At 42.5% G+C, this 10,260-nt stretch overlaps 1 long non-coding RNA gene across 46 annotated transcripts; it reads right to left on the bottom strand.

Annotated features, from left to right (window-relative positions):
* Positions 1–1,142: 1,142 nt before the first annotated feature.
* LOC123061135 (uncharacterized) lies at positions 1,143–10,045 on the bottom strand. Of its 46 annotated transcripts, none has more exons than XR_006428530.1 (13): positions 9,462–10,045; positions 8,421–9,382; positions 7,991–8,079; positions 7,403–7,787; positions 7,167–7,235; positions 7,006–7,074; positions 6,419–6,911; positions 5,626–5,746; positions 5,338–5,413; positions 2,761–5,220; positions 2,423–2,663; positions 1,917–2,116; positions 1,143–1,707 (listed from the first exon to the last, which is right to left on the bottom strand). It is a non-coding gene; the product is annotated as an uncharacterized lncRNA (long non-coding RNA). The 46 variants fall into 46 exon arrangements; XR_006428551.1 differs by lacking the exon at positions 1,917–2,116 and adding an exon at positions 6,243–6,343 and having other exon boundaries at positions 2,423–5,220; positions 6,419–6,480; positions 6,812–6,911; XR_006428525.1 differs by having other exon boundaries at positions 2,423–2,648; positions 9,462–10,044.
* Between the last annotated feature and the right edge of the window lie 215 nt (positions 10,046–10,260).

Raw genomic sequence — 10,260 nt, 5'->3', positions numbered from 1 at the left:
GTCAAAAAAACCCATTGGGCTGTTTTCATAAAGTTATCAAATACGGAGTATTAACGGCCCGTTATGGTCCACGAATAGTACGACCCATGATTGGCGAAATGATGATACACCCCGTAGAAGGCCCGTGGATCCTATGGCCCGTATGAGGCCCATAGATAGTATGACCCGTAGAAGGCCCATAGGTCGTACGGCCCGTAGAAGGCCCATGGACCCTACGGCTCATAAAAGGCCCATGGACCCTAAGGCCCGTATAGAAGGCCGATGGATGCTACAGCCAAACGAAGGCCCATGGATCATACGGCCTGCAGGAGGCCCATGGTTACAACAGTCCGTGTGTTGCCATGATTATTTTAGCCTAGTTACCAGAAATAGGCTATTGTGGCCACTAGAAAAAAAACAGAAAAAGAACTGCAGTGACTACAAGCAAACAACTAAACAAGACAACAAGAAAATAAATAAGCAAGCAATTAACGCTAGCCTATTACCGCTATTACACATAATAGTAGAGTGCCCGTGCGTTGCTACGGGCTCATAATATGATCATGTAGACACAAAAATATCATCTTGATGGTCAATTTTAATAACAGTCACAAAGAAGATTGTATCCTGATTGATATTTTTTTAAACAAACCCTGTTTATTATTTACTCCCTTTTGGTTCATTGATTTGAAGATGCAATCAAAGTTACCTTGTACCCTCATATCATGTGGCATCAACTCATGGAGACGCCTTTCATGATTATGGTTCTACCCATGGCTCAAAATTAGACATGTGTGGATCGGATGTTCTAAATACATTGTAGGGTCTCATCCATGGAATATGAACATTTTTTTACTTATAAAACCAGAAAATTGGAAACATGACTTGCCACTCATGGATGGTGAATTCGATGATATTCGTAGAATATGCTGAGGGTCTGCAACACAGAGAACTCCTCCATGATATAAAGAAATTGTAGGGTTTCACATGTACAAGGGTATATAATTCAGTAGAAAAAAAAAAGAAAACCCAATTTTAAATGTTGTACATAAACTTTTAACAAGGTCTCCCAACAGTATTGACAACGAACCACATGTATATTGTTACATCAAAACGGAAGTCAAATGCAAGCATCTATAAATGTACATAGCAGCACCCTCATATAGCAATATGGCATGTACAGCAAGTGTCGTTTCACAACTAAAATTTCCTTATATGTTCATAGGGAGTTTGGGATCCAAATACCAATTTAGAACAGGGACCACTTACCAGCTCAAAGCATGGAATCGATTGGCTTTCAAACTTAAATGAAATTCTGCACATATTTTTTGCTATACATAGAATCTCAAACATTAAGCCAGGAAATACAGTCAAGCTCAAGTGGGGATTAGTAACGCTGACTGGACTGCTTAATCATACTCCAAATTTTAGCTCTCTTTGTCTCAGTGTTCCAGAGAGCCCTTTTAGGCCAAAACTCCAAAAGGTATTGGAACAACAGCACAAAAGGTTAATACCGCAAAGCATGAACCTTTTTATACTTGTAGCACCAGAAAACATGACTTGCAGCTCATGGATGGTGAACTCAGAGGATATTTGCAGAATATGCTGAGTGTTGTCAGCACAAACGAGCTCCCTCGGGACCCTTTGTCATCCATCGAATATTTACCATACTGGAATTGGAATGGCCTTCTAGTTATCAAGACTTTATTTGTTCCATTGATGACACTGCTGTAAGGAAGGAAATAGAGAAAACATGGTAAACAAATTCAGACAATGATATCAGGAAAGAGAGAAATTGTGATTTCTCCTGCATCCTTTGTATTTTCGTGTGAACTAAAATAATATTTGAACATATATCTAAATAAATATATAATAGTATAATTATAATAGTAAAATTCTTAAAACAGAAAGATCTTAAGGAAAAAAGGAAGGTCGACCTGAACTTGCACCATCAGTTTAAATGGGCGTGATACCCCAGAAACTGCAGTCCACTATCATTGCTTATTTTCTCTAGAGCATATGGGCAGAGCACAATATATATGTGGTTAATGACCACAAGTTAACAACCAGACGAATCCAAGGTGGCGTCTAATCTTCGTGTTTGCGCTTATCCTGCTAAGGATGTCCAAAAGCCGCACTGCAACCACGAGCGTAAATTATACTCTGCCGCCTAATTTAGGTGTTTCTCCATTCACACAAATATAAAATTTGAATAATTCGCACAGGCCCCGAACCTTCTGCATTCCTTAATTTAATGTTCAGGTGAGCAAAATGCATGTTGTAGTTTCCCTAAAAAAAAGTTTGAACGGGAGCGACTGTTGCTACAGTCACATTAGCAGAAGGAATAGAGGAATCTACAATGTTATCCTTGAGATCAATATTTTTCATATAAATAAATCTATAGATTGTAAAAAAACTAAATGGTGATACTTATCGACAGTACCTCTTTAGTATATGCGAGAGCCTGAGTGCAACTTCACGTTAGTAGTCGCTGAGAGTAGCATGTACTATTGCAGTGCTCGTCTGCTCGAGATGAAACTGCGCCTATTAGCATGTATTATTGCAGTGCCCACTCTATGTCATATGCATACTCAGAGGACCACCACCAGTGTTGCCTTTGAACTGGCTGGGGTTGAGCATAACACCCCACATGATGTCCAATTTTGTACCTGAAAGTAGAGCAGCTGCACAATTCTTAGTGTGGCGGTGTCTGTGACGATGATCAAGTGACTGTAGCTGAATGATAAGTCTGCACTGGACGGTGAAACATTCGACCTCCACCTTCTCCCCGACGGTGAAGAACTTGTTGATCTCTGCTGCCGGTGGCATCCTTTGATGTTACCCTCAGGTCTAAGTGGAATGGTGTAGCGTTCGTCAATGTTGTCGGATACCTCCTGCATTTTTGTTTTGATTTGCTCGCTTTAAGGAACAGATTTATACCTCCTCCATCAATGAAACACACAAGCTGGAAAAGCAGGGAAAGCTTAGCAGTTAGCACAACTTCCTTCAGAGTCCATGTGGTGTCAGCATTATATGCAAATCCAAAAGCTGAAAATAACAATATGATCATGTCAGAGATCTTTATAATCAAAAGTATCTAAATATGATGTCTGTATAATGCAGCCAGGGGCTAAACTAACATGAGCAGAAAATTTGTAAGAATGCACCTTCACATTCAAAAAATCACCGAATCACAGATCCAGTTATGCATATATGTTTCTCGCATTCCGTAAACTTTAATTCCTGTTTGTTTAAACAAGCAAATGTGAAGGGAGATCATCAGACCAAACATCTTAGACATCTAGATGACAAATAGAACCTATAAGAGGCTGTACCTGATGTACAACAATCCTTCTTAAACAGATCTGTACATGATGTACAACATCTAGATGACAAATAGAAGCTATAAGAAGCTATAAGGTTGACCAATAATTCTTGCCCGCTCCACAGATCTGTAGCACTACTAAACTATTGCTACAATTGAAACCTCTATCCTTTTCATTTTACTTGATTTTCAAAGCAAGCCGGTTGAAAGTGTAGCTCCGAGATTCCAGCTCTACATGGACCAAGTAAACCAAAGTAAGCTAGCTATGACTATAAAAGCTACTTTTAAATTTGACTCTCTTTCATGTCTGAATTACAGATATTTTCACCATCTTATCAAACTAAGTAAATACATCTGCGAAAATGCTACTTTCTCAATACCTGAGCCAAGAAGATACATTGTGATATCAGAGAAATAACATTAACCTTCCACTCCGACATAGGATTATATTGAAATCGTAAACCCAAGAGCACCACCAAAGCAAGCAACTCCCAGAAACGACTCCGCCTGTCTGATGTCTAGTCCTGCAGCTGCACGTCATGACCGCCGCCAGCGATGGAGGCACGGCCATCGTCATCATCTCCACCTGAGGCGTCTCCTTCCTCCTCCGTGCGGGTTCTCGCTTACAAGTCTCCCCCTCATGCCTCCCTCTCCTCCGCAGCCGCCGCACGATGCCACGTGATCGTTGTCAGCTTCATGGGTGGTAGGGGCCGGGACCCCCCACCCATTCCAGAATCACGGCGATTCCCAGGGAGTGCTTGGCTTGCCTGCTGTCCATTCATACGGCTCTGCATCGCAACCACTATCATCAATGGAGCCACAACCGTTGTCCTCTCCGTCTCAGGCTCATACATACATGAGCTAGATAAATCCTTATTACTCTCCACAAGCAACGTTGTTAATGGCAAATATAGGAGCAAGCTATATCACAAATTATTCTCAGGAGCTAGTTAAGTTACCAACAATCATTTATTATTAACCTCAAGAAGTACTTTAATTCAAAGAACATAAAAATGAGGAAAATCTGAACAAACATAACCATTTGGATTTTGGACACTGCTGAGATCAATATTCAGATATCTTGATGTTTAAAAAAGCCTATCAATGCTTTTGGAATAGTTATGATCGGAATGGATCATTTGTTCTGAGATTTGATGAATACGAAGTATATTCTCATATGGCAACCTGTACATGAACACCAACCTGCTGAGACCAAAAAATTTTGTGAACGTACTTGCTGAATAATATATATTCTGAAATAGTGTATCTCGGTCTTTTGTCAGCAACATCTAAGATTTCGTAAGCTCTAACAGTAAAAGACCATCAAGTGCAAGAATTGTTACATGGAAGAAGCTTATGTGGGCATGATGCCATCGGGTTGTATGCCAAGATTGTGGTTGTAGAGCTCCCTCTATCTCCCTTGCCAAGCTCTCCCTCCGACCAGCAGTAGAACAACTGCTCCTGCTGCTTTTGAACTCTCCTCGGAGTAAACGCGGGAACTGAGATTGAATGTGGATGAAGTGATCACCTTGAAGATGCGTGGCTTGAGGTGCTTGGAGCAGATCCATCACGCGCGTGCCCCTCTACTCCTACAGCTTCATCAAGATGAAGAGGCTAGAGAGAAGGAGCGACAGAGGTCGTCCCCCTCTCCCTCTACTGGCAGACCCAAAGCTAGGGCGTGGGGAGGCCATGCCATCATGGATCAACAGCAAGAACGCAGGCCCTCACAAGTTGTAAGCGCCCCTGACCACCACGTCGGCATGGTTGAGAAGAGATGGATCTGGGCGGTGGTTTCCGGCGACGAGCGAAATAGAAGTTGCTTGTACCCATAGTAGCTGTGGCGGCAACGGCCATCACAATGAAATATAATCAATGCGTGTCGTCCTGAGTTCCTGAAAGATTTCACCTGGATTTTCCTGGACCAATGAAGCAAAAACATGCACAATTTCTCAAACAAGGATAGATGAAGTGTGTGAATCAGATGCAGTATTAATACAACAAAAAATAGCACTGTCATGAAAGGATTCACTTACAATCAAAAGAAGAAGCAGCGGCACGATTTTGCTTGTCTCCGTCGGATCTGGACCAGATACCTGCACCGTAAAAATACTAAGAAAATGATGGCATAAGAAGACTACCCAGCAATAGAAAAGCAAACTAAATGTAGACGACTGTAGTGTTTATTGTTAAGATTCATTTAACAGGTATTTCCCGACCATCATGTAAATGAATTGCAAGAATTTTTTCCTGATATTTAATGTAGAAAGCTAACGTTAAATTATATGTTGTGCCATGAACTTATTACAATTTCCTTGATGTACCTGTATCATGCGATCCATGAGATTCATGGCCTAGTGATCACTAACCATGCCAGTCATCTGCTCCTGGGAGGTAACCCACCCATTGCCATTCCGTAACCCTCTGAATGCAGTTTTTCTCCTCCTAGCATTGACATGGAGATGAGCATGAGTCATATTGTTGAATTTCTTAAATGGTTCATGCTTAACTTTCCAACACAAAACGAAGAAAAGATATATTTGTAAAATTGTGAAATAAACATGCTGGCCAACACTATAGATAATACTACCATGGTAGCCAGGAATCATAATACTACCATGGCAGACAGTTCACGTTTTGTTGAGTACATACATGATACTACCAGGTCAGAACCTACAGAAGCAGGATCATTGATTTATACTATTCAAAAACACTAACAACAATCGCAACCCGAAAATTAAGTGGCTTGAAACTGGCAACCCAACCCATGAATAAAGCGGCATCGATCTGGAACGTAGGACAAACCGTGCCTTGCAGATGTAGTTTCAGCATAGATAAGCATAAGTAGCATATATTGAAAAAGTATTAAAAAAGGCTTGTGTTCAGTTGGACATGAATAGCCTCATGATTCCTGAGTCAGATGAACAAAGAGAAATCAAACCAGCACGAGGATAGGAGATCCCACATTGCCCAATTTCTACAATCGGCATCACCACACTTGTAAACAAGATAACAGATCTACTAATTCCAGCGCATCAATTTCTACATAAACAAAATTACCACATAATGAGATCCATGTCACTGGAGTTAAATTACGCAAATTTGCATAACACTCACGGGTAGAGGATAGCCATCAGTCGTAGTAGTATTGGAGGTTGTGGCCGTACTTGCTTATGTTTCTGTATGAATAGTTAGGATCAACGACAGAAACAAGTCAGGCAGACGAGTCGACGACTGAACAAAAAAAACTGTAATTGTTGAAAAAATTGCTTCTACCAAGTTCTACTCCCTCCATTCCTAAATATAGGTCTTCTTAGTGATTTGAATATGGACTACATACGGATAAATGTAGACATATTCTAGAGTGTAGATTCACTCATTTTTCTTCGTATGCAGTCCATATTAGAATTCCTAAAAAGACATATTTAGAAACGAAGGGAGTAGCATGTTAGCCAAAATCTTGTTACATGAGAAACACTAATAACTGGGTCAAATTTATGGGAAAATGACTTCAACAAATGCTTCTCAATCAAAAGGTTGGAGATCTTCCACCCCTTCGCCGACGCCAACAAACTTGGCTGGAACTCCAACTTCGTCTATGAACACTCACCTGAGACAGGATTCAGGTCAGCAAGTTTAGTTGTCGTATATTTAAGATCCAGGACTGGAATTTGTATCTGTTACAATAAAGGACTGGAAATCACCCGTAACACACAGCCAACACGAGCAGTCCTGTCTAATTTCGTTAGGATGAATCCTTTGATTCCAACAACCTGGTATGAACCCCAAGAAAGTCCCTCATTATTAGTATCCAATAGAAACATAGCTGATGAATCAAGCATCAGAACAGCAGAGTGGCAATTACATCGTTGAACTCCTTCGCTTGTTGTAGCATATTTAATCCAGTTGTGCCATGCAGAAACAGCAAGATCTCCTGAAGAGAATGGAATGCACAATAGAAGTTACCTCAAAAGACTGAACAAGCAAAACACAAAATATTGATGAGATCTGTTTGTGCACTTTCTGAATTTGCTAGGTACTATGCAAAAAAATGAACTAATATGTCAGAAAGTTAAAATGTTTTTAATATATCCGTGTTACCTGCTGAAGGGGAGGGCACTGCCTTCAGAACTTGTGTAGCATCACCATCAGTCACATGCAAGCAAAGATAGGATTAACGATTTTCAAATCCTAAAGGAGGCACTGCTGGCAGTGCTAGCTCCCACCATCAATTTTCTTGCTAATTTTTTGGTGGGTTTTAGCGGCAGTTGGGGGAGGCATACAAAACCACAACTAAATAAGATCAATGCACCATGGTCAACACTTGTTAACTGATTATCTAGTGATACACAAGAAAATAATTAAACCAAACCAGGCATTACATATTTGGTCATAGTACATCGAGGGTAACATCCATATGAATAGATGGAAACTTACGTACTTCCTCCTCTTGGTTCCAATCATCATCGTCGTCAAACTTGATATTCTGCAGAGCGAGAATATATGAGTTAAACTTGACAATATGGATGACAACTAAGTTATGCATCAGCTGGTCTATCCATTTCATATATGTTGATGCGAAGGAGCACACATACAATACACAATTTTACCAAAATGATGAACCTTTTAAAACCCAATTTTCTACCCCCAAAGAAAACATCAGTGCATATAAAGTTCTAAGGTACTAACCTAATTATCACCATCATCAGAACTTTCTTCCTCTTCCACTTCCTTGAATTCCTCATATCAACATCCTTTTCAGTCTTCTCCTCTCCATCCTACAAGTACCAAGTCTATCAGCATTGTGGCATAACCTCACTATTTCTATAACATCAAACAGAGTTGGAAGTCTTCAAGCCACTAATAAAATATCTACAATAGAAAGCTGCTTTCAGATTGATTTCAACTTTCCTACAACTTGAAATATAACTAAAAGGTAATTATGGCTTTGCCATGTGCTTCCCTTCAAGTTTCTCAAATACTTTAAATGACTGATCACAAAGCTGAGCTCCTGCCCACAAAGGAAAAAAGACATATGCAAGTGAATCAAGCTGAGCTCCTGCCCGTGCAGTCGAACCCCTGGATGCTTGCGTTAATGGAGCAGAAGCTGTGCGCTCACCTGAAGGCTGCTGGAGGGGCTCGATGGGAATGGCAGCTTCTAGAACCAGAGCGCGGCAGGTCCAAAACTCAAGGGGCCAACACGGGCGACGTCGCTGACACCAGCACCTTGCCCCGAGTTGTGGTCACGGTCTCCGGCGCCGGCACGAACATCGGCATCTCACCCTCATTGCATTCACTGTCGTCGGTGCGATGCCCCGCCCTTGGCTGCTCTAGAACTGAATAAATTACATGTAATTTTTTTGAGTGAATAAGTTACGTGTAATTTGAATTAGTAGAGGCAGAGACAAGATGATATTCGTCCCAGCCCGTACTGCACTGGTGTTCGAACCACCCTGCCCTGGGGTTTGGCGTAGACCTCCAGGCCCAGAAAAACACAATGATCAGAAGGATTGGTAGATTCCAACACAGTAACCAGCATCTAAAGACACATCAACAGTATACTATTTCTGAAGACACAATTCAATAGTTTCTCCACTTTACTTCAAAAAACATGCAAACAGAGCACCTCTGCCATGAGCATGTCCACACAGTTCAAGAAAGACATATCCTAGCTCTACCTTTATAACATGGTAATATAGCACAATCCCCGTTATATAAAATGATATGTATATGATGCTAGGAGAAAGCAAATATATCAGTTCCGACCTAACAAACCTCTTTCCAACTTTCTCTAATTCTTATTGAGTCTGACTAACTATGAAGAAACGGGATCAAAAGAAGAAGAAAATACTGTCAAATTTTCAATGTCTGAACTATCTCCAACACGTTGTTTTTCACCGCAAAAATAGGAAGCACTTTGTACGGAGAACATTACCGAATCACCTTGAATTGAATAGAACCATCAAAACTGAAACCACACCCTTTCCAAAGCAGCAAGTTTCAGAACATGGTACCAATATCAACAGAACATACAAGGAGAAATCACCGAGACTAAGACCTTGACATCGACGGAAGGAGCACCTGAAATGAATCAAATGAAGAACAGTGAATCAGGGGTGCGAGATTGGAACCGATTACGAATACAATACCTACGACTTACCCGACGACGAGAGGTGGAAGAGAGGAGAGGAGAGGATCCAGCCAAGGAGCCGCCGGTCTTGGCAGGGGAAGGCCGCGCCGACGCCATCGACGCAGATGAGCAGCGCGCAGCTTGCCCCCACGGGTCCCGATGCAGAAGATGCCGACGGGAACAGGGACCTGGCTGACTCAACTCCATCATCCCGGACACGGCGTACCCGGATGGCCGCTGGGTGGCGCGGTGGGGTATGGCTTCCACAACAGCGATTCATGTAGAGATGGAAGACGGGGTGCGGTAGCGGAGCTGGGAGAGATAGAAGCCCGTGGGGCGGCCGGGGAAGGGAGTGCGGCGGCGGCCCGTCATGCCGAAAGAGGAAACGTGAGGAGGGATGCCTTGACGTACGGGAAGAGACCCCTCGCACACCGTGGGTGGGTTCCTCATCCGCGCCGTGCTCCAGAGGCCGTGGCGGCGCCGGACGCAGCAGCGGGGCGAGGAGGAGGCCGGAGCTCCTTGTCCCCTCGATCCAGATCTAGATCGAGGAGGGAGCAACAGGGTCACGAGGGAGCGGGCGACCCGCGGGCGGCGGTCGGGGCGTAGGTCTTTCTTCGTAGCTTAACCGTCGTAGAATTTTTTTAGGCGCGGGTTTTTTTCGATGAACCGGAGGGTTTAGCACTAGACATAGTGGGAGCATACCGATTTTTATTTCCTGATTCGAGGGCGGAGGTGGGAATCGAGGTGACGCGGGAGGTGGGATGGAGGATGAAAAACCCGTCTCTGGTGGGACGAAAATTGACCGGCGAAGACTACCAACTGCTTCATT

The sequence above is a fragment of the Triticum aestivum genome, chromosome 3A (assembly GCF_018294505.1).
Source record: "Triticum aestivum cultivar Chinese Spring chromosome 3A, IWGSC CS RefSeq v2.1, whole genome shotgun sequence".
NCBI classification, from domain to species: Eukaryota; Viridiplantae; Streptophyta; class Magnoliopsida; order Poales; family Poaceae; genus Triticum; species Triticum aestivum.
The sequence above is the reverse complement of the archived record's forward strand: the minus strand, read 5'-3'. Positions and strand labels throughout refer to the sequence as shown.